Source organism: Thalassophryne amazonica, chromosome 8 (genome assembly GCF_902500255.1).
Source record: "Thalassophryne amazonica chromosome 8, fThaAma1.1, whole genome shotgun sequence".
NCBI classification, from domain to species: Eukaryota; Metazoa; Chordata; class Actinopteri; order Batrachoidiformes; family Batrachoididae; genus Thalassophryne; species Thalassophryne amazonica.
The window spans coordinates 67,867,766-67,892,883 of record NC_047110.1 but is presented as its reverse complement, the minus strand read 5'-3'; the positions used below and the strand labels follow the sequence as shown (position 1 = coordinate 67,892,883).

At 39.1% G+C, this 25,118-nt stretch overlaps 1 long non-coding RNA gene across 4 annotated transcripts in view; it reads left to right on the top strand.

Annotated features, from left to right (window-relative positions):
* The window catches only part of LOC117515823, a 276,926-nt gene that overhangs the window by 209,562 nt on the left and 42,246 nt on the right, over nucleotides 1-25,118 (top strand). For 3 of the 4 annotated variants that reach the window (XR_004562232.1, XR_004562231.1, XR_004562233.1), the window contains 2 exons: nucleotides 18,973-19,079; nucleotides 21,902-21,995. This is a non-coding gene — a long non-coding RNA (uncharacterized LOC117515823). Of the gene's footprint in view, nucleotides 1-18,972; nucleotides 19,080-21,901; nucleotides 22,013-25,118 lie in introns of all 4 variants that reach the window. The other variant, XR_004562234.1, reaches the window with a different exon arrangement.

The following is a 25,118-nucleotide window of genomic DNA, read 5'->3' as shown; positions in this document are numbered from 1 at the left end:
AATGTTTTGTTCCATGATATGCTTTTGCTTCCTGGAAAATAAATAATTCTTAAACCGAGATGGAGCGTGCATCAGTATTACGTTTTCGTAATTTACGGAGCCAGTGGAGGGCACAACACAGTTTAAAAACATGATACAGCCAGCCATTGCTTCTGAAGCTGTCATGCAAGTGTGTGATATCCGATGAACTCGAGGTCATAGATTCCCAGTGGCTGCGTAGGGCAGGGAATGGAGAGCAGCAGGGTTCAAGCCTTGGGTCACTGAAGCTTGAGAAGTGGCCAGCCAGCTTTGTCCCAGGAGGGATGATGGCAACTGATTCTCTGTTGTTATTTTTTTTTCTCAAGGTCCACTGAACCCTGCAACAGAGTCCAACTTAGAGCCTACTGGAAGAGTGAACACTCCTGTCATCTCCAGTTCACAGACCTCCAAAAGGGAGCCAGCCTGAAAGATGCACAAAATCTAAGCACAACCTCACGGTGGCACTGCCAATCCTCATTTCTTTCTTCGACTCCACATAAAATCCGCCTGTAGTACACATTAGGCCAATGACATGCATTGCAATGGTTCATTTCCCCATTTTTACTGAGTTGTCAAATAGGCTTTGCGAGAAGAAAAAAAAAAAAGGAAAAGAAACGCCCCTTTTTTTTTTTTTTCACTCCAGCTAAGTTAAATGGCTCACTTACCCCTAATCAAAATGGCAGGCCCACTAGCATGTTATGTCCCAGCTGTGCGTTGTTCTGGCCAGCACATCCAAGAGCTCTTGCTGTGTTATGTACTTAACTGAGGTCAGAGTTGTCATTGTCTGAGCTATGTTGGTGCTAAGGCCTGCTCTGATGATTGGATTCTCTTTCAGTCCTGCAGCTTTTAGCACTTCCGAAGAGTTGACCTTTGCGAAGACCAGGCAGTCGACCACCTGCAAATCTCGCCCAGGGCTGGAACAGTGTTTAAAAGACGATGCTTTATGACACGCTGTCACGGGGGTGCTGTTTACTCTGACCTGTTATACGTTTCCCTCAGAGATTTTTGTGAGGAGGTTGGAGGAGATTATAGTTATGTTTATATATATATATATATATATATATATATATATATATATATATATATATATATATCATGTGTTGGCAAGGGTTGAGGATAAAATACAACAGGAGATGAATGTGTTTTCAGGGTTAAGGTTTTATTACTTGAGCTAAGCACTCTTGTCTTTATTCTGGTAAGTCCTTCTCATTCATCTTAGCCCCATGGTGTTGCTCTGTAAGGAATTATTTTTCTGAAAATACAGCATTTTGAAAAGATACCTCCCCATGCTTCCCTTGTTCTCTCATTCTCTTGCTCTCCCGCTTTTATTTTTCCCCCTTGTGCATTTTACACACACACTTTGCAGCATGCACACAACCACTAGACATACACAACCGCTCTTAAAACCAGCTCTCTCCCACCCACCCCCCATAGCAATTTTGTCAGAAGTTGACAATGTCTTGATTTAGTTGTCTGGCTGTTCCGGCCAGTTTTCCCTGCTGTGCTAATGTGAACAGGACATCCCGCTGGGCACCAAAGAATGCTACTTCACGGTAGCCGCATAGCTGGCAGCTTTTATTTATGGCGCTACCAAAATGAATGGGTATTAGTGTCCAAACATTTCACCATGCTCCTGCAGCCACACACAAAAGCCACTGATTTCCAGCAAATCTTCACTTATTTTATTCAAAAAGATTAAAGCTGTGGAGAGAGAAAGCTGGAGAAAACATTTATAATGACTTAAAAGACCGCCAAAGAATAATGGGAATTGTGTTTGAAAAAGGATTTACGAGACAGAAATCAAAAGGAAAAAAATGTCCTTGAATTTAAGTGCATTTTTGTCATGATTTAAAAAAAATACATACATTTATTAAAATTACTCAACTAAAGCGTTTTTATTTTATGTTCTGTTTTCCCCTTTAGCACATCATGTTGTGATTTTATTTAAAATGATCATTTTAAAGAGTCTTAGCAAAATAACTCTTACTGCGTTTCCATAATTAATTCTGCCTACAGTCTTGTTAACCTCTGAATTTTAAGTGGACACTTCCCGTTCGATAGCAGTAGCGGCGCTGACTCCTTTTTGCATTATTGTGGGGAGCCGAGTGCTGTCCTGGCCTAGTCTGTTTCCACGAACTCATCAGCACAGAGTCCGCCTGTTCTCTTGTCCTCGTGGCTCACCTCTTTGCTCTTCATCTGTCATTCCTGCCCTTCTGCAAAGACACTCCAGTGACATTTTGAAAAAGTCTGGCATACACCCTGAATATGGATTTGTGTTGATTTTTGGTTTCTGCCTGTGAAAATTGCACATATTATTGACTTTGCAATCCCATGACTATTTGCACAGCTTGTCTCCCCACTGCATCTTATTGAAATCCAGCAGTAATATTCCCCTCTTCCCTCATAACCTCTTTTCATTTAATTTTCTTATATGAAAATAAAATGAAACGAGCATGTAATGTAGACTGATTCAAGTGTTTTCTTTGTTTGTTTGTTTTTGTTGTTTTTTTTAAAGTAAATCCTTGTCTGATCCACTGCACCATAGCTCTGTAACTGGTGATGCAACAAATTTGCCATATATTTCTCCACTGTGTATATTTCATAATGATTGATGTAAATGAAGTCCAAGGCGTATTTGGTTACTTGGATATGTTCATGTATCCATCCATCTCATGGCTTGTCTCAAGAAAACTGGACGGGAAAAAAATTATTTATATGAACAATAATCCTTATATTTACTTTGTTCAATTATTTTTGGCTTCTGAAAATATAAAGATGTTTCCCGTGGGGATCCATGGGCTCCAGCTTGGGTAGTGTTTATAAAATAGGTAGCAGACATTTTTTATGGGTGGTAATAAATTCTGCAAAGTTTCTATAATGAGTTGGAATGATATGTGAGTGCAGAATGTTTTTAAAACCGTAGACTCAATAGTTTTTAGAAGAAGAATGGAACCCTTTTATTTCCTGTTAATTATGTCATTTTTCAATGTTAATTTGCTGACTTAATGTAATGTATTTATAAATTGTTTAGGGTCTGGTTATCACATACACATTATTATTAGTAGTATTATTATCATTATCATTATCATCATCATCATCATTACTATTATTTTATTTTATTATTACTTCAATTTTGTAATTTGATTTTTAAATGAACCACCATGGAAGTAAGTGTTTTCACCTTCTTGTGTCATCCATGTATTTTTACTAATGTATTTACAATTATATTATGTACTTACAGTGGGGTAAAAAAGTATTTAGTCAGTCCCTGATTGTGGAAGTTCTCCGACTTAGAAAGATGAGAGAGGTCTGTAATTTTCAACGTAGGTACACTTCAACTGTGAGAGACAAAATGAGAAAAAAAAAAAAAAATCCAGGAAATCACATTGTAGGATTTTTAAAGAATTTATTTGTAAAATATGGTGGAAAATAAGTATTTGGTCAATAACAAAAGTTCAGCTCAATACTTTGTAACGTAATCTTTGTTGGCAATGACAGAGGTCAAACATTTCCTGTAAGTCTTCACCAGGTTTGCACACACTGTAGCTGGTATTTTGGTCACTGGACAACACGGACTTTCAACTCCCTCCACAAATTTTCTGTGGGGTTGAGGTCTGGAGACTGGCTTGGTCACTCCAGGACCTTGAAATGCTTTTTATGGAGCCACTCCTTTGTTGCCTGAGTGGTGTGTTTGGGATCATTGTCATGCTGGAAGACCCAGCCATGTTGCATCTTCAATGCTGTCACTGATGGATGGAGATTTTGGCTTAAAATCACATGATACATGGCCATGTTTATTCTTCCCTTAACACGGATCAGTCGTCCTGTCCCCTTTGCAGAAAAACAGCCCCAAAGCATGATGTTTCCACCCCCATGCTTCACAGTAGATATGGTGTTCTTGGGATGCAACTCAGCATTCGTCTTCCTCCAAACATGACTAGTTAATTTTTTACTGAAAAGTTCTATTTTGGTTTCATCTGACCACATGATATTCACCCAATCCTCTTCTGGATCATCCATATGCTCTCTGGCAAACTTCAGACGGGCCTGGACATGTACTGGCTTAAGCAGGGGGACACGCCTGGCACTGCAGGATTTGAGTCCCTCTCTGCGTAGTGTGTAGCCTTTGTTACTTTGGTCCCAGCTCTCTGCAGGTTATTTATCAGGTCCCTCTGTGTAGTTCTGGGATTTTTGTTCACCGTTTTCATGACCATTTTGACCCCACGGGATGACATCTTGCATGGAGCCCCAGATCGAGGGAGAATATCAATGGTCTTGTATGTCTTCCATTTTCTTACAATTGCTCCCACAGTTGATTTATTCACACCAACCTGCTTGTCTGTTGTAGATTCACTCTTCCCAGCCTTGTGCACATCTACAATTTTCTTCCTGGTGTCCTTCGACAGCTCTTTGGTCTTGGCCATGGTTGGGTTTGGAGTCTAACTGTTTGGGGCTGTGGATAGGTGTTTTTTATACAGATAACGAGTTCCAACAGATGCCATTAATACAGGTAACAGGTGGAGGACAGAAGAGCTTCTTAAAGAAGACGTTACAGCTAGAAATCTTGCTTTTATGTGGGTGACCAATTACTTATTTTCCACCATAATTTACAAATAAATTTTTAAAAAAATCCTACAGTGTGATTTCTTGGATTTTTTTTTTTCTCATTTTGTCTCTCATAATTGAAGTGTACCTATGGTGAAAATTCCAGACTTCTCTAATCTTTCTAAGTAGGAGAACGTGCACAATCAGGGGCTGACTAAATACTTTTTTACCCCACTGTACACTGAACTTACTAAATAAAGTCATGCACACTTTTAAGATATGTATCAGCATCCATTGTTCAGTGTTGTTAGCTAATATCTGTAGTTTCCCCAAAAGTATTAGTCCTGTCAACATTCTGTTTTGGTGGCGTTCATCCTTGACCCAAAAATACATAAGCATAGCAAACAACAAATGTCAGTTTACCCAAGTTTGTCCATGATTAAGGTCAGACACACACATGGCAGGAGAGTTTTTTTGTCTTTCCCGCACTCTGCCAGAATCAGGTGCTTCTAACTTGAGATATACAGAAACAGAGGTGGGAGCAGAAGACATTGCACTTTTCAATGCAATGCACTTTTCAGTCATGGTACCGGTAACATGACCCCTAACTAAACTGACTAAACCAATTGAACTACAAAAACACAATAAATCAATAACACTAACAACACTGTTAAACTAACATGAACCAGAATAACATTTAAAACCCTGAACTCCCATGGTGCATTGCAGCACAACATCTATTGTTTACTGATTAGATAAAATTGCTAATTTCTGCAAAAAATATTTGCCCTATCAACTTTCTGTTTTCGCAGAATTCATCCTTGACACAAAATGCATAAGCATGCCAAATGGCAAATGTCAGCTCTCCCCCTGGTTTCTGCTTGATCAAAGGCACGCACACAGAGGCCACTTGGATATTTTAATATAGACAATGTTTAAAAATGCCAATCATTCTGAAGTGATTAATAAAATGTTTTTTATTCAACCTTTTGAATTAAAGTTGAAAGTCAGCATGACAAGTACATTATGATTCATTTGAAGTCCATTGTGGTGTACAAAGGCATTGCAATTGCAAAAAATAAAAATGAATAAAAACCCTCACTGGCCAAATACGTATGGACCTGACTGTATATGCATGTCTTTTCTGTTGGTGTTTTCTGTATGTTTTACTAATCCCCTTTGGCTGTGGCCCTTTTTTATGCCTCCAGAGATCAGAGTTTCAGCAAATCTTTGGTCACTGATGTCATTAAGATTGGGATCTGAGACACAATGCCCATTGGTTAAATGCCCCTGTCCTGAAATCCCTATTGTCCCCTAATTCCAAGAAGCAGTTCTGTTTCACTTACTGCATAATAGTCCACAGGTTAAAGTTCTGCTGCTTTTCCTTTGAATTTACATCTTTCACAGGCTCCAGTGTCTTGTTCTGTGCTGGTGATTTTTTTTGGTGGGGGGGAGGCTCATTGCCTGCAGGCAGAACGGCTGTTTGTGCCATAGCCTTCCTGGCATTCTCCCACATCCAAACATCTTTTGGAAGGTCAGAGGAGAGCAACTTGTCTTAACAGGTCAACGTAAGTGGACTCCGCCTTTCTCCAGAGGAGAAACCACAGAGCCCTCCATTAGGAACTGACCTCCACGTTGCAGTGGCCTGGCCCCAGCCAGGGTATCACATGGCTCTGCTTGAGACAGGCTGCTTATTAAAGTCTGCTGCCGATAGCAGGATTAGGCCTTTTCATGGTTTACCCTCCACTCTCACACCTGACATGGACTGGGGTAGCTGCTTCAAATAAGAGTGCGCATAAGAATCATGGAATTAAAATTGCTCTTTTGTTTTTATATTGGAAGATCTATCCACATACTGTACGTAATGCATAGACTGAATTGGGGTGTTTTTCAAGGTCCCATTGCTTCATTTGCTGCACTTCATGTCCCTTGGTCCTTGGCCTTTGAGATCGAGAGGCACTTGGGAAAAGCTTATAGAGTCATGAGGTCACTGGACAAAGGTTGTAGGGGTTTGAAGGTCCTAGTCTGTGGTGTCATGGTTCTGCCTGTGGTTGATAACCACTGACCTAATGCCACAACTGAATGTCTTTAGTACGATGTCTCTTCAGCTTAGACATTTTGGCCATGTGGTGTTTTTCTCTGTGCATGATCCAGCACATAGTAGGTGCCTGTGTGTTGAGGGCCCCAGTGACTGGAGAAGGCCAAGGGACCTGGCTATGGCAGATTCACCTAGCTGTGACAGATTCATCGTTATTTAGAGATGTGGGGATGGACAGATTTCCTGCCTATGTGGCTGCCATCCACCACCCAAGGCCGTTCCAAGGTGTCGTGGATGCAACTTAGCGCAGCATTAGCCTGTGCTCCCAGACTTTACTTGATTACTGTATTGTGTGACACCAAAAAACAAAAAAATATATCAATGGGGAATATGCAGTGGAATGCAGCATCTCCATGAATGTACTTACTAGCCACCATCAACTGTTTGCGGGTGTGTAAGTACACTGCCTTCACACACACGCACACACAGTGGTGGGTACAGTTAACCTAAACATTAGCTTCAATAACCACTAGTCCACTAACTGAAAAGTTAACTGTGACGACTCTAAACTGAAAAGCCAATACAAAATTTTGCTGAAGCTACATGCCGAGATCAGATGATCAAAATAAACATAAAAAAATTCACTGAACAAATGAAATAAACAGTTGCTTCCATTCAACATATAGTTTAGTCACAGTACAGAAAGTATTACTGTTACTGAAAAAATTCCAATCCGGATTTACATCGCAACACAGAACTGAGTTGGCACTTTAAAAGTTCATAGTGACATTATTTTGTCGGTGGATGCAGGGAATCCTGCTGTGCTGGTTCTGTTGGACCTCACATCAGCCTTTGACACGGTAGATCACACAGTACTTGTTCCCCAGTTAGAACATCTTATTGGCATTCAAGATATTGCACTTAAGTGGTTTAGATAATATTTGGCCAAAAGGAGTTTTTCTGTTATGATTGGTGGCCACTCCCCTGTGTTGTGGAGTGCGGCAGGGTTCTATTCTTGGGCCTATTCTATTTTCTTTGTATATTTTGTAATTGGGGTCAATTATAGTCAAGCACAACCTGTTCTTTAATTGCTATGTGGATGATCTGCAAATCTATCTGTCTATGAGGACTAATGGAAGCAATGTCTTGTCATCATTATTTAATTGTATTCATCATGTAAAGCAGTGGCTATCACAAAACGTCCTTTACCTGAATGATGGTAAAACTGAGACCATTATTTGGGCATTCTGGCATACCCAATGCAGTAACACCAAACTTTGGTGCTCTGGCTAATTATGTAAAACCAGCTGTCAAGAATTTGGGAGTGATATTTGACAGTTGTTTGAGTTTTGATCAACAGATAAACTCTGTTGTTAAAGAAAGTTTTCCAGTTTCGTCTTCTGGCTAAAGTAAAGCAATTCCATAGTAGACATGATCTTGAGATGGCCATTCATGCTTTCATTAGCTCTAGACTTGATTATTGTAATGCACTTTATTCTGGCATTAACCAGTCTTCTCTTGCATGCCTCCAATTGGTGCAGAATGCTGCTGCTCATCTTTTAACAAACACTTTTAGATGTTAGCATATTACACCTGTCCTGTACTCATTCCACTGGCTTCCAGTTCCTTTAAGAATTAATTTTAAGATTTTAATGTTTGTTATTAAAGCTATTAATGGCCTTTCACCTCCTTACCTGTCTGAAATTTTAATTCTCCACACTTACAGTAGGACATTACGGGCATCTGACCAGCTTTGCTTAGATGTTCTGAGGTCAAAAAATAAATTCTGGAGTGACAGTGCATTTGCGGTAGCTGGCCCTAGGCTGTGGAACATTCTAGCTCTTGACTTACACACTAATCCTGACCTATCAATTTTAAATCTAAGTTAAAGACTTACGAGGGCTGTCAATAAAGTATAGATCCTTTTTATTTTTTTCAAAAACTATATGGATTTCATTCATGTTTTTACGTCAGACATGCTTGAACCCTCGTGCGCATGCGTGAGTTTTTCCACCCGTCGGTGACGTCATTCGCCTGTGAGCACTCCTTGTGGGAGGAGTCGTCCAGCCCCTCGTCGGAATTCCTTTGTCTGAGAAGTTGCTGTGAGACTGGCGCTTTGTTTGATCAAAATTTTTTCTAAACCTGTGAGACACATCGAAGTGGACACGGTTCGAAAAATTAAGCTGGTTTTCAGTGAAAATTTTAACGGCTGATGAGAGATTTTGAGGTGATACTGTCGCTTTAAGGACTTCCCACGGTGTGAGACGTCGCGCAGCGCTCTCAGGTGCCGTCGTCAGCCTGTTTCAAGCTGAAAACCTCCACATTTCAGGCTCTATTGATCCAGGACATCATGAGAGAACAGAGAAGTTTCAGAAGAAATCGGTTTCAGCATTTTATCCGGATATTCCACTGTTAAAGGAGATTTTTTTTAATGAAAGACGTGCGGACGGATTGCAGCGTCGGCTCGCAGCTGCTGCGATGCTCCACCATAGGAAAAACACCTCCGTTGGAAGCCTTAAGGACAAGTTATGTGGACAAGTTATGTCCACTTTATGGACAGACCTCGTATATATTTACAGTTGTATGCAAAGGTTTGGGCACCCCTGATAATTTTCATGATTTTCCTTTATAAATCATTGGTTGTCTGGATCAGAAATTTGAGTTAAATGTCATATAGCAGATGACCACACTGATATTTGAGAAATGAAATGGAGTTTGTAGTATTTACAGAAAATGTGCAATAATTAGCTTTTTGTATCTTTCCCCTAAACCATGATGTTGAACAATCGTTGTTTTCAGGTCATTTGAGAGGTGTTTAGAGGGTCCCATGTTGCCACTCATTAGAAGAGATGCAAAGATGGGAAATGTTTGCAAATGGCCACCTTAAATACCCTTTCTCATGATTGGATTCACCTGTGTAAGGAGGTCAAGGGTCAGTGAGCTTACCAAACCAATTTTGTGTTCCAGTCATTAATGCTAAATCTATTCAAATCAATACAATGACAAGGGTGCCCAAATTTATTCACCTGCCTAATTTTGTTTAAAGAATTATTGCACACTTTCTGTAAATCCTATAAATGTCATTTAATTTCTCAAATATCACTGTGTTTGTCTGCTATATGATATATTTAATTGAAATTGCAGATCCAAACAACCAATGATTTATAAAGGAAAATCATGGAAATCATCAGGGGTGGCCAAACTTTTACATACATTAAAAAGCTGGCATTTAGCATCTAGTGGGAAGGTGACATGTTATGTTTTTATGTGCTGTTTTTACTTTGTTGTATGTGTGTTTTATTTTTATTTTTGTGAATCTGGGTTTTACTGTAAAGCACTTTGGACACCGTTTGGCTGCTGGAAATGGCTTTATAAATAACTGTCGATTGATTGATTACACAAATTAGAAATATTATGAAATAATTGTAATAAAAGTAATTTAATAATCTGACTTGGTAATGTACCTGCTACTTAAGGTGCCTATGATTTTAGGATTGACAAACGTTTTTATAATTTAATCCAAAGAAAATATTACCTGATGTAAAGTGTATTAAATACATTCAGTGGAAGCTAACTGAAATGCTAATGGTTTTGCTAAATCGTTATTAGCTGATTAGCTGAACTGTGCCCACCACATCACATAAACAGAGACACCCTTTGCCTGTAACTTTTATTCACTGTCATACGTTTTCTTCAACTTTTGCTGTGATTTATACATATTTGGGTGTCCTGTTTGCTTCCTGTAAGATGCTGTCAAAGCTCAATCCCAGTGGTGGCCTATTCTCAGCAACCCAGTATGCAAATAATGAATGTTTATGAGTTCAGTGGTAAGAATATTTCATGAGGTGAAAGATGGAACAGTCCATCTTTCACCTCATGAAATATTCTGTCCTTTGCACAAAAGAAAAACCATTCATTATTTGTTTTATATAATGCCTAAAATAGATCCTTGTCATTTTATTATTTCTATTAATTTATAAACAAGGAAAAAGGGACTTACATTTTGGTGTGGTTCCAAACAGTCCAACACAAACTTTAAATAGCAATCCAATCCAAAATAGTTCTTAGTCAACTTGCAAAAACAGTCAGATAGTTTAAAAATAATCCTAACGATGTAGTCCATATCTGATGCCGTGCATTGACTTCCTCATCTGCTTTCTTCAGTCCAGCAAAAAATCTTCATTTGACAGCATTTCTATTTCACCTGGCGACATCCCAGGGAATACTGCAAATGCATCCAGATGGCTTACGGCTTACTGGTGTTGTTTTTTTGTTAGAAGAATTAGCACCGTCAGTAAACTTGTTCACATCGTCATCTGTCACCAAAACAAACCCCGTCATGTTTGTTTTTAAGGTATGCGTCGTCGCTGCTAGTGTGAGTGTGCAGCTGCGTTCATTGGTACAAAAAGTATGGAGCCAAATTTGCACAGTAAGTGGAACACAATGGCAAATGGGCCAAATGATTAATATCATGTGACGTACAAACCACCAATCAAATGACAAGGATCTATTTAGGTGTTATATAATGGTAGCTATGTTGTGCAGGTTATGTAGAGCTGTGGCCAGGGCACCGAGTAAGAAAATAAAGATGACGCTGCCTGTCGAGCTGTGTGGGAGGGAGAAGCAACAGAGCTGCTGTCTGCTGCATCAAGTCCCAGTTATGCTTCCTATTTACACCACAGTGCTTGTCTGTTTTTATTATTCATATTTCATGTTATAGCAGGGCATGAAAGAGAGTTATTTCCTTCATGTGGAGGGCAGGTTAGGGCCGGCTCTCGGGGTCACAAGACTCGCAACAAGCTGAGGCTGGAGGCCAAGTCTTCTGGATTCAAAGCATCAAAACCGCCAGCACAAATGGAAAAGAAATATGTCCATTGAGAATTAATGGCCAGTCATGAATCACTGTCCAGTGCATGTACTTTTAAAGAAACCACATGAATAGAATCATATAAAAAGATATTCATAAACTACCTCTTCAAAACATTGGTTATAATTGTGCAAGGCATAAAGAAAATGCATCATCTCATTAAAACTGTGCATAACACATTTGTATTTGTAGTGAAGCATTTTACACGCGTTGGTAATGAACAGTTTAATGAGAACCAGGTATACTTAAAAGGTGTTAATGAGCTGTTGTGTTGTTACACTTATTTCAATTTCAAATTATTTTCAAATTTATAAACTTTTATCATTTTTCAAATAACTATTATGTTTTGTATTCATTGAAATTGAGGAAGCTGATGATATTTTTTCATTTCAGTTGTTACATTTGTTTGCAGATCCTAAAGAAATATATTTCTACATTTAATTAAAATTATTTCTTCCCAGTGGTTAAAATGTGAAATTTGCATGTTTCATGTATAGTCCTTTATAATAAACTCAAATTAAGAAATGAAAAATGTAATTAATAAGATTGGTAAGCAAAGGATGATGTCCTTTGGAGAGCTGTCACAAATGGAAAGCGACCAGAGAGATAAAACAAACTGTTAGCAGCGCAATTAAACTCTGGTAATGAGGTCAGACATCAGATCCAGTGCAAGTGATATCATTACACAGACTGAGCAGACCGGACGCTCCAGATGCCATGCGCTGGGATTAAGCTTGCTGTACTCAGGACTGCATTTTTGCTACAGGCTGACCCATGTTTGCCACTGGGGCACCAGCCACCCCATAGGTTCCCAGAGGTTTTGGCCCCCAGTACTGGTGCCACTGGCTCCAACAGGACTGCAGAGAAGTGAACTGTGTCTCCACATGGGATGACAGGACTCGCTGCTCTATTAGGAAGCCCAGAGACAGGAAGGCACCAACACACAACATACCCCAACTGCCAACTGCAACTCGTTGGGTTCCACTATGTTTGTCAGCTCATTTGTAAAAAGCAACTCAGAATGACAAGGTGACAAAAGGACATTGTGTCAGTGATTAGAGTCCTGCCTTTGAACCTGTTGATGGTTCAGATATGACTCATAAATAAAACAACTTAATAGTGTGAATCTGTGTAAGAATTCCTAAACTCGTGGTGCATGCTTGCTTATGAGATTGAAATAATGAAACACTGAGCTCAATAGCAGTCTAATTTTCTTTTCCCATTGTCTAAAGCCTTGTTTGCAAAGTCCCAAGCAGGAGTCAGCTTAATTTGTCTTTTCTTATTTGGTCTGTTTGTGTGTTTTGTTCGTTTTTCTTTTTGTCTCCCGTGATTGCTTTGAGGATATCATTATGACGTTCAGCTTCAACAATAATTCTTCTGTTCTAATTCATATCAATTAGTAGGGGACGGTAATTCAAACCGACTGCACAATGTATCTTGAAAGGCTTGTGAGGATGTGATGGCGACGGCGGCATCGCGGTGCAGCCAAAAGCCACCCTCCTTTCCCCTTTTTTCCTCCTCTCTGTCTCTCAGTTCACAACAAGGGGCTCTGAGTAAAGAGGACAATTCGAGTCAGAGCCAGTACTTTGATAATTAGTTATTGATTGAGAACAATGGCATGGCATACACTGCCGTATTAGCTAGACGCCAGCAGGTCGCGACACCAAGAGCAGCCATCAAGAACGAGGGCCAAAACATGCCTGACTCCCCTAATAAGATATTCCTTCATGTTTTTCTCTTTCATTTCCCTTGTCTTTTTCCCTCCTCAGGCATGTTAGTGTTCAGGCTGCATGAGGGTCAGAAGTATTAATGCTTGTGCACCAATGTGCGCCTGATAGAAGGAGAATTTAATTAGCAAATGCCCAGCCAAGCTTTTCGTACCACGTTACCCTGTTTTCCAATTCCTTTTATCTGCTTTGTTTGTTGGGACTTTTTCACACCTTTATCAGCATCCATAAATGGGTTTTTAAATTGTCATTGTAAAATTGCTCCTTGTCATAATATACAGAGGTGGTGTTTGCTAAATTTGACATTATTTAAAACAGAATTTAACATCAAAGACTAGCCTTTCCTGAAGTGTTTGTCTTTCAAAATTATACATCATGGCAAACATTTGTTGAATTGTTTAATCATGACAAGGATTTAGGCAGTATATTATATTATTTCATACAACACAGAATTGACCTGAACTGTCTGCTTCACTTTCTTTCTGACATTGCAGTAGTCGGGAGCCAAAAAAGAATTTTTAAAAAGATGCATTTCTCCATGTATGCTGATGACTGAATGTTTGCGGTGGCTGATGCGTGTCAGAGATGGTGCATCTTTGTCAAAGTTTGGCTTTTAACCACACCATGTTTACATATAATACTGTCAAATAATTGGTAGGTCTCGCTGCTAAAGAGGAATGTGTCAGGTTTGGCATCAATGTGAAATAAGCCCTGTGCTGACTTCACCTGATCTGTGGACCTGTAAGGATGCACCTGGCATTAAACAGACAGAGCATGAGCGCCGACGAACCAACAGAGGACTGTCAGGACTGACAGCGGGGCACGACTTTACCATCACTGCTCTGACAGCCGGGGTTTCAGAGGGTAAACTGCTTTGCTGGAACTAATTAAACAGATGAAGTTATGACATGAATATGCAGATGTTGTTTACATTTTACCATATGGTATTATTTCAGGTAAGAACACACAGGAGAGGCTTCCCACTCATTAATGTGGAGGGATGGAGTGAAAACACTGTCTATCAAGAGACATTCGGAGCGTGCTGGAGAAATATGATCGCACCGGTGACACGCTGGTGCTGGAATCTATTTTCTGCCACTCAATTAACATACATGTTGATAGCTTTTACAGTTTGATTAAAACGGTTAGTAGATAGATGATGGGGGAGCTGTATCTTACTTAAAGTATAATTTAACAGTTTCCTTCATCAGGTTTAAATGTAGGAAATGCTTCCTGATATTGAGCATCATTATCAAAACATTGTTTTGTTACCAGGCCAACAGTCTTTTATGGTGACATGGTCTGTCTCCTGTAGCCATATAAATGTAATAATAATTAATGCATTTATACTTCTGCGTTGTCCTTTGTGAACCTGTCATAAACCCACTTTAACTCTCAACTTCTTTGTCCTTTTACTTTTTTAAGAAAGAATTATAAGTAGAGCATAACTGTCTCCGTTCTCTTTCCTGAGTTTCTTGTGCAGCCTTACCGTTCCCCCGGAGCGGTTGCCGAGAGGTTAAGAGGGAAAGGGCCGACGGAGTCGCGTTTAGTAAGAAGTGCGGGATCACGGGGGCCAGCTGGCGGGGTGATGGGAAGCATAATTGTGCCCGCTGTGTGGTTAGGGTGGGGGTGAAAGGATGGGGTGAGAATCCCTGGAAAAAAAGGGAGGGGAGGGGAGGCGACACCTCAATTACCTGTGCTCCCTCTGACCCCGCTCTCCCTCCGTCTCTCCGCGGACCGAACTGCTGTCTGAGAGGCGGGGCACATTTCCACAGGCAGATGCACATCCCCCTCCTTTGTTCAAGACGACACTCGCTCCTTTTTCTGAGCAGCAGAAACTTAATTGCAACAATTTCTTCACTAATGTGTTTTGCCTTTATTTGTCACTGTCAAAATTTTAGAATTTATATTTTTTTAAAGCGGAAGTATTTTTCTTTTGCCTTTTTTCTGTTTCATCACGCAACATGTCCAAATGACATTAAAGACAAACGATAAAGCACTTTTTTTTTCCCTTTTTTTTTTTTTTACCTGAAGCAAGCGCTTCTCCTGCACATATTCAGCAGGTTACATGCAGCTGTCATATTTTATTTTGGCGCTCCTGCTTGGACTAATACAGTAAGTGACAGAGACTGGTGTAAAATCAATACTTCACAGGAGTGTGATGTCTTAATAAACTCTCTGTGTTGTTCAGACAGGAAAGCTAGACATGTACGAGAAGGACTACAGCGGAGGCCATTGTGAAGCTGTCAAGTCCGGCCCTCAAAAGCAGATGAAGCTGTCAGATTATTAATATATTTATACTGACAGGCACAGAGTCCACCCATGAAACCCTCCCCTCTTTCAGCGTCTCTCAAAAAAATATGCTCAGCTTCAAAGACAGAGGCCAAGGGGTCGGCTTGAAGGTCAAAGGCCAAATACATTTTGAAAGCAAATTCTCTTCCTTTTGCAACCTGTTTTTATTGCTGTCGCTCCCCTTCTCTGCGGCGACCATTCAGCTGAAACTTAGGCTGAATTGGCAGCAGCTTTCAAAGCTCTTGGCAGCCTGGTGATCCTCAGGAGCGCTCAGCTGACATCTCTCTGGGCTTGTCTATACTCAGGGGTCAGCACAAGCCCTGACTCCCAGGACCCACTCACTCAGGCGCTACCATGAGTCAGTCCCGGAGACTGAAATTAAAATGTGAAAAGCTGTGCGACTGAAGGCATTCCTCGCCCCCCATGGCATTTTCCTTTCTGTGTGACAGTTCCTCTGAGACTGCTTTTTCTTTCATGTTTCTTTATTCCCTTTAGATTATTTAACAACATGCGAACAGAGCTGTCAAAGACGGAGACATGCTTGATCGACAGAGCAGGAGTGTGTCTCAGTCAACATGGGGTTAAATTTGATTTTCTGCGTGTTCAGCGTTGTGTTCTCAAGCCAGTTATTGCTTTGGTTTGATTTTTTTTGATGGATCAATTATCCATTATAATATGCTACGAAGCCAAACATAATGGCAACTATGACACCTGTCACAGTCTTCTATTAGGGGAAGGAAATTGAAATAATTTAATGACAGCTAATTTAGTCTTTGTTTTGAATCTCATTAGGACCACAGTAATTGTGTTCTGTTAAAAAAAAAACCCTGCAAGTGAGATATTACTGTGCACTCAAATAAAGTACCCAGACTAGAGCTATTAATTTGATATTGAAAACAGAACTGAATAAATTGCATTTTATCAGATTCAGACAACAAATATGAAAGAACTATAAGATCCTAGATATTGTTTTTTAATATGACATGAATGCCCATTTTAGATTAAAAGGAGAAAACACTGTAGAAGAGATGAGAACTTCACATTTACAACATATATATATATATATATATATATATATATATATATATATATATATATCCTATTTGATTTTTTTTTTTTTTTAGTTTACCAAATGCCACTAATATTTCCACAGCAGCCTGAGATTTTAGAATTATCGCTTCATATTTTAGCATCAGTCCGCCTAACAATTTAAAGCTATTACCTCAGATGGGGTTAAAAGCACAGAGGGCTGCAAAGATGTGAGTTTCTTGTCAACAGCAAGTATGTGAGAAAGCTGCGTGGGAGCGTCTTATCGGTACATGTGTGCATATACTTGAATTTGCAAGTAAAGAGCCTTATTGGGATTATCCATGGTACATTCTGTTTGGTATCATAAAGAGAAAGCGGGAGTAGATGTGCCTCTTTTTTTTTTTTTTTTTTTTTTTTTTTAGGGATTCAGTAAGCTCTCTGTCAATGGTCTGGAGATGAATTGCCTTGGATAGTGCCTCTCATTCCGCGGAATGATCTCAGACCTAATTTACTGGGCAGCTCAGAATCCAAAGCATACAAGACTCTCTTCTGCATAGAATGTGTGAAATAGATAGAGCAGCCATCCCTCAGATGTGCAGAAGTAATCTTCAGCTAGAGCTGGTCCAGCAGGCCTCACCCCTAAAGGGATTGATGCAGTGTCAGAACCTTTGGCTCTGGGGTCATCCTCTCTTCTTGCCTCCCCAATCTGACAAAAGCTGAATTTCTTTCCCTCACTATTCGTTTCTCTTTTTTCTTCTATTGAATTCATCAGCGAGGGAGGTATGAGATGTGAATGAAACATTTTCATTAGAAGGGAGGAGAATCCCTGGTCAGAGACAGACAAGGCCAGACCTGATCTGAGCCAATGACATCCCCACCAATTCTCGTCTTTTTTTTTCCTCATCCTTCTTGCTTTCCCCAGCTGTCACTCTGCAGAATGTGGCACACTGATTGAAATCAGCACTGTGTCAAGGCCGTCATATCTCAGAAAGACATAAAACATGCAGAAACATCAATAAGCAACAGGCCACTGACAGCTCTCAGGCACCAACGCTGGCGAGGAGCGATGAGGGGAAGGTTAGGGCTCTGGGGGGATGTTGTGCTGTTGAAGTGTCTTCTTCGGTCTTCACTGAGACCCACAGAAGACGAGATAAAGTCTATCGGGTTATCGCCTAGTTCAAGTTGCTTCTCGGACAGCAAGGCCACTGGGACGTCGGATGTCACACGTTTGTGTGTGTTCCTCTGGGTGTGAGAGTTTGTTCTCCTGCTTATGCTGCAGTTACAAAAAGAACTTGGAAAGACGGAGCACTTGATATGGAATAGAAACTTGCTTTTACAGGACCTTTGTGCAGATAATGTTGGGGAAATGTATTTATTTGTTTATTTTGATTGCATACTATCATGTGCAGTATTGATCAAAAAAATCTTAGATGTAATTTTAATTTTTTTTATGTCTTTTTATTATAATGTAAGATGCTGAAAAAAATAAAGTTTCTCAATATTAAATAATTTATGATAAAGATTAAGCATTAAAAACAAAATAAATTCCATGTGTGACTATTTTATATTTTGAAATAAATTCTTTGGGATGTGTTCCACTGTGATTTTGATCCATTTATTTTCATTGATCATTGACTGCGCTTTGTCATTGCAGATTTTTAATCTACAAAGATCTACAAAGAATGTTAATTTCTTCTTTCTTTAATAAAACACACAAAATTATGTTACTTTTTTATTAATTTTCTGTGTGTTTTTTGTTTTGTTTAAAATGTATATTTTGACATTTCATACTGCTTAATTTTCTGACGCAATAATGAAGAAGAAAAACTCCAATAATCACATATATACAGGAGTACTCAGGTGTTTAAGACTATAGATTTTTGAAATATTCTGTTTTTGTTGGTAAAATGTTTAATATGCTTGTGATGTGAAAAACAAATTTTAAATGCATGAAAGTTCAATTTTCTTTCACAATATTGCAAATAAGCTTTTTTCTTTCCTTTTTTTTTTTTTTTGTTGTTGTGTGCTTGTGGAATAAGATATATGATGCACAAGTTAAAAGCATCCTTTATGCCAGAAAGATACGTTAGGATTTTCAGCGTGCATTTAATTCACTAATGGGAGGTAAAGGTGACCATCTCTTAGATCACAGCCTGACACCATCTATTACTGCTGCTAATTAGGCAACTTTTTCACCCTGAAAACTGCTGAATCTCTTGTTTCTCAGACCTGATGGTGACCTATTTAGAATTATGATACTGGACACATACTTGGGTTTATGAGATCCTGATTTTGATCACTTCTGCAGTAATTAGTACGGCAGTGAGACAGGTATTGGCTGAAGTTTCCATAAAGTTGAAGTCTCTTATTTTTGTGTTGGTGGGATAACTGTATGGCCAGGAGCCCATCTGCATATCAAATGTGACTCCTATTATTTTATGTGTGTCTGCTAACAGCGCCTCGCAGCACTCCTCCATGTTCTCCTCCATCTGCCTCCTGTCCATTGATCAGCCTTCCAGGCCATCAGTCTGTTTAACATCTGCTACAAGTTCCAGCAGCTCAGGTAACTATCTAGGTTGCTCTCCGCCGCCTATTGATCTTCACGTCCACCTGCAGGAACATCTGTTTCAGCATGTCGTTTGTCAACACAACCAGCTACCTCATTTTGCTTCACATCTTGTCCACTTTCACTCGCTTGTTCACTCGCTGACAAAGACCTTTTACTGCTAAATGCTTGTTAAATTGCTGGTGTTTTTATTGTTTAAAAAATTAATGGGATGCGAGTTGTTTACAGTCATCACTGCATATCAAACAGTATGTGTAGTAGTGCTGCTGAGAAATGTAATGCTTTTTTTAAATATAATTCGATATGTTCTAAATTTGTCTTTTATTTTCCAGAATTTACATTTGTGGCATAAACACAATTGCTGTATCTATGATTAATTATATCAGCTGATCAAACATTCTAATGCTCTGCATTATGAATCCAAACATTTGGAAATTTTTCCTAGTTGATGATAATAAACTGTAATCCAGACAGCATTCACAAAGCAGAGCACTTAACAGGATTTATTATTATAGCTTAGTAAAATAAGCAAATGTGCTGTAAATTACATTTTAAAATAGGATTTCAAAAGTTTAAATCTCTTAACAGGAAAATGTTTGTGCATAATACATCACAAGTAGGTGCAGGCTAAGAAAAGCGCATCTTGGATTTGTCTCCTAGGTGCGCTGGCTGTGCTCGCAGGAACTGCTGTTGCAGGCTTTAATTTGCTCTTTTGTAATGACGGGGCGTAGGTTAGTTAATTTCAATTTTTGATTTCAAAAGCTATCAAATACAGCTCAGATGAGAAATCAATTTTCCCAGCTGTCCCGGCTTTGTGGCGTAAAGAGCTCCCGCCATTGGCGAGCGGGCTGTCACATGGCCCAGTCAGGGATTAGTTCACTAGGCCCATGTTGCCACCACCTCAATTACAAGCTGCCTCTTGTCATTTACCTCCATAACATCTCATTCTCAGACACAACTCATATTTAATTCATGAAAGCCTCTGCAAGAATAATTGTTATAAATTGTTGCAGAAAATAGAGCACAGATTTAGTGTGTGATATTTTGCTTTCTATATCCTCTTCTGCAGCTTGGGACAAACAACAGTGGGATAATGAACATGTTATTTAGAACTGATTTATAATTTATGCAATATTCCCTAAAAACCAGCATTCACCTGTGTTTCTAAGTGACAAAATATGGCAGTAATGATTTCGATAAGAATAGCCAAAATCTTGGTTAAGATAACAAATAAATATAATGCTACAGATCTACTTAAACCCTACGTACCGGCCCAGGCTTTGCGTTCACAGGACGCAGGCTTGCTTTGTGACCCTAGGATAAATAAACGTCTGCAGGAAATAGAGCCTTCTCTCATCGTGCCCCGGCCCTGTGGAATGCTCTCCTTGCATTAGTGAGGCACTCTGGCTCTGAGACTTTTAAGTTACGATTGAAGACACATTTGTTTTCTATTTTATATGATTAACTTATTGTTTTACTATGCTTTTTATTCTTTTTACTTTTTTTTACTTTTTATTGTGCTTTTAATCTTTTAATTACGCTCTTTGATCTTTTGGTTTAATTTGTTGCTGTTTTCTGTGAAGCACCTTGAGGCGGCACTGTCGTGATTTGGCGCTTTATAAGTTCAGTAAATTGAAATTAAATTGAATACAGATGATGTCAATCATGATTGCCATTATGATTATTTTACTATCTGAAAAGGTGGATTTGTTGATTCGTCTGATAGTAAAAATGTACTTAAACCTTGTTCAGTTTACCTTAAGACTTTTGGAGAGCCCTTAATTCACCTCATGAGCAGTAAATATTAGAACACACCAACGGGCTCCAAATTATTTCTTACCAATAACAAACATGGGAACATGAGGTTCATCAAAGCTGTCGGAACTCATTATGAAGTGATAAATCAACATAATAAAACTATTTCTGTCCCTATAGTTGTTGGAAATTCCTTTTTGATGCATACAACTTCAGTAAAAAAAAAAACAAAAAACAAACCTCAAAGCTTTTCATAATTTGTGCATAAGCATATTTGACATTCTTGGTGTGCTTTGGTTTGGAAACTGAATCCGTTCCAACATTTTCTTCCTTTGCACAAACCAGTTAGACAATTTGATCAGTAATCAGAGAATCTCCCTTTCATACGGATCAGTTGCCATAACAAAAAAGTAGAGAGGAGGCGATTCACGGCCATATCATGAGATTATAGCCATTTGACAGTTATTCTATGTTGTTTCCATGACAACTGTTTGGGTGAGGCCTCCAATAAAACCAACCTCAGCTGTCATTGCTTCACCTAAAAGCTTTGTAATTGCTCTCATTTGCATACTACAATTAAGTGTGTTAGCTCACAGCAAGAACAATCAACCTCCACTAAAGACTGGGGATAGTATAATTATTATATCAGTGGATTTGGATAAAAACATTACTGGCAAGTCTTTGTTAAACATCTGCATTGTACTGTCAGTCTGCTTTTCCTCTTATTTTCATAAACATACATATTTAACAGATGCTGATGGATAACGCATCATTGGTTGAAATGTTGCGATTAGCATTTTCAGCCACTTTGTGATCACAGAATTTTATTTCACACATTTGTTTTTTTTTTGTTGTTGTTGTCGTTTCTTTTGGTGTTTTGCTGTTAAATTTTTTTATTATTATTGTTTTATTTTATTTTTATGACAGGAGGTGCATGGACTCTGTGGGTGCTCTCGACGATGTGAAGCCGGCGTGATTTGCAGTCGTGGGAGACAGTTTGAACTGCTGATTGAATGGAAAGGTTATGTGCACTGGGCTTTAAGCATTGTTTCGCTTTCCCTCAGATGCGCGCAGGGGCTGTAATGAAGAGCTCTTGAACTCGCAGTCGGAGGAGCTGTGACAGGGGTTCAGGAGGACGTCACTTTGGCTCTGCTGGATGTACGCCACACAAACCAGTGGACATATGCACTCAGACACCCTTACACCCAGACCCTGATGCACACACACACACACACACACACACACACAGCGACCAGCAGCAAATACAACAATCTAAATTAAGCCACCTCTAGTTCAGCGCTCCTGAAAAATCAGATGTTTTCATTTGGATTGAGCAGTGACAGCTCCACTCTTTTTTTTTTACTGATATTGGAAAGCTTTTTTAATCTATCTTTTCATTTATTTTCTCTTTTAGCATTATTTTCCTTGTAATTACCTCTACTGAGGAGGTAATGTTTTCTGTGCTTGCTGTTTGTCTGCTTTTGAGCAGGATTACACAAAAACAACTTAACCAATTTTGTTGAAGCTTGGTGAAAAGGTGTCATACACGCCAAGAAAGGATCCATTAAATTTTGAAGCTGGTCCAGTTAGTTAGTTTATTTTTCTACACTTTCTTTAACATTGCATTTTTCAGCATTTTGAATAATTGAAAATTCATGAAGTGTTGAATACACAGAGCTTTATGATGAAAAAAAATCAGCTGTATATATACACATAAATCTATCTATCTATCTATCTATCTATCTATCTATCTATCTATCTATCTATCTATCTATCTATCTATCTATCTATCTATCTATCTATCTATCTATCTATCTATCTATCTATCTATCTAGTGGTAATAGCTACATTATCTATTCAGAAATGCACAAACCTTTATGAAAAAATCAACCATATATAGAGTGCTGCTGTCTACATAATCTCTTCGGAAATGAATAGATATTTTTAGGGAAAACAGTTATATGTTCAGTGCTAATAGCTACATTACATCTCAAGCAATGCACCAATCGTTATGAAAAAAATCACCCATATGTAGAGTGCTGATATCTACATTATGTCTTTGGAAATTTGTCGATATTTTGGGGGAAAAACAGTCATATGCAAAGTGCTAATATCTACATTATGTCTCAAGCAATGCAACAATCATTATGAAAAAAATCACCCATATGTAGAGTGCTGATATCTACATTATGTCTTTGGAAATTGGTCGATATTTTGGGGGAAAAACAGTCATATGCAAAGTGCTAATTTGTAAATTGTTGGTTGAGTAGTGCACAGGTCTTTATGGGGGAACAAGTCACACAGGTAGAGTGCTATATCTATATTATTGCTTGAAAAATTAATGAAAATGTTGAAATCTGCCGTACCTCACAGTGTTATTCGGAACTGATGCAAAAGTTAAGGATTTCTTCCTTGGTTCATGCTCCACCCTTTCTCCAACTTTCAAGAAAATTGGTTTTGTAGTTTTTATGTAAACAGTTATCTCAGTAAGAGATAAGTGCTGGCGGAGGTATGTGTTCTTCAAGCAGTCTATAGTTGTGTTTATTTTTTGGCGAACACTGCTAACTTGAAATTCAATCAATCAATCAACATTTATTTATAGAGCCCTTTACAACACCGAAGGTGACCAAAGTGCTTCACAATAAAACAAAAACAATTTAAAATGTAGAACACAATTAAAACAATACATAAATGCACACAACTAAAAGAGGAAAATACATTCAGGTAAAGTGTCACAGTGCTACTGCGTGTTGAAAACCAGTCTGAAAAGATGAGTTTTAGGCCTAGATTTAAAGAGGCCAAAGTCAGTGATAGTGCGCATGTCGGGGGCCAGTTTGTTCCAGAGTCTGGGCCCCGCGACTGAAAAAGCCCAATCACCCCAGTGTTTATATTTCACTTGAGGGACATCCACCAGGAGGTGATCTGAGGATTCCAGGTACGTACATGAGAAACATAGTGATAAAGTTGAAACTTATTTTTGAACCATGTAAGATTTCCGTGTGATGCTACATCACATCTTTGGGCAGGTATATTTTATTCTGAGTTTTTGCCTTCAGGCTGTGAAATGAAATGGAAGACCAAATGGCACAAATGGCAAGTGCACCATTTCTCGCTCTCTGCAGCCTCCCTGCACAAACTGGTCAAGCAGAAATGAGGCCTGCATCAATTTTAATTTGTATTTATCCTGCTGATGACCCGCTCCTTTCACTGTGCCGTTAGAGCCACAAATTACACCCATCATAACTCTGATTCTAACAGCCCACGGTGCGCTATCAGAAAATTAACATGGTTATATACCACCGGCAGGTTCAAGGTGTCACAGCACAATTATACAATCATGCAACCTGACGAGCTCTGACTGGTCGCCGGTGTATGACAACTGAGCTGGAGGGCTACACTGCCTGTCACATCCAGGCAGGCTAGATAAGTTCACTGAAGAGCCGACTGTGCCTCAATGTCAGCTTCTCTCTATCTAAATCAGTTAAATATCGCAATACTGGTGCCTTCTGTGCTGAGTTTTTGGGGGTAGAATAAAGACCTACATCTGACCTTATCTTTGACTTGTCAGGTTTTTATTCAGGACAGCAAATTGAGCTTGGCGAATTTGTTGGTAAAATAGCAAAAACCAAATTGAAATACAAGTTATCTGTGTATCATTAATAGAATAAAGCCATCATGAGAAAAGTTTAACACGAAAGCTCCTATGTACATATGACAGCGCTTTGCAGCAGCTCACTGTGACTTTCAATCAACCCTAATCCTTGTATCTCATAAAACTTAGACCACAAAAATGAAGGGAAGCTCCCCTGCCTGGATCCCCAGTGTGCTCTCAGTGTCAAGCCATTAGGCTGTGTGAAATGAGGTGCCACTCATGAGTTATAATGCCGCACATCTATAGATGCAGTGGTAAAATATAGCCCTTCAATGCCCGGCTCTCTGTTGGAGCTGGGAAAATAATTCGTCTCTGATAGTAATTCATCCAGCAATATCCCAATTCAAAGTCACACAGATATGAAGAGGGCTGTTGGATAAATTCAAAATAATCCACTTCGGGCTAGCTGTGAGATTAATGGGAAAAAATGTGCGCTTGCTTGTGTGCATGAGAATGTGCACGCGTGTGAATTCTGAATAAAATCAAAAGCCATTGTAGTTTAGAAATGCTTGCATATCGTGGAATATTACTAATAAGCTTTATCAATCTGGCAATAAAAAGATGCGCAGAAGTTGGAAGGGAAAAAAAAGAGAGAAAATGAAAAAAGAAATTTCCAAACTATTCTGTAT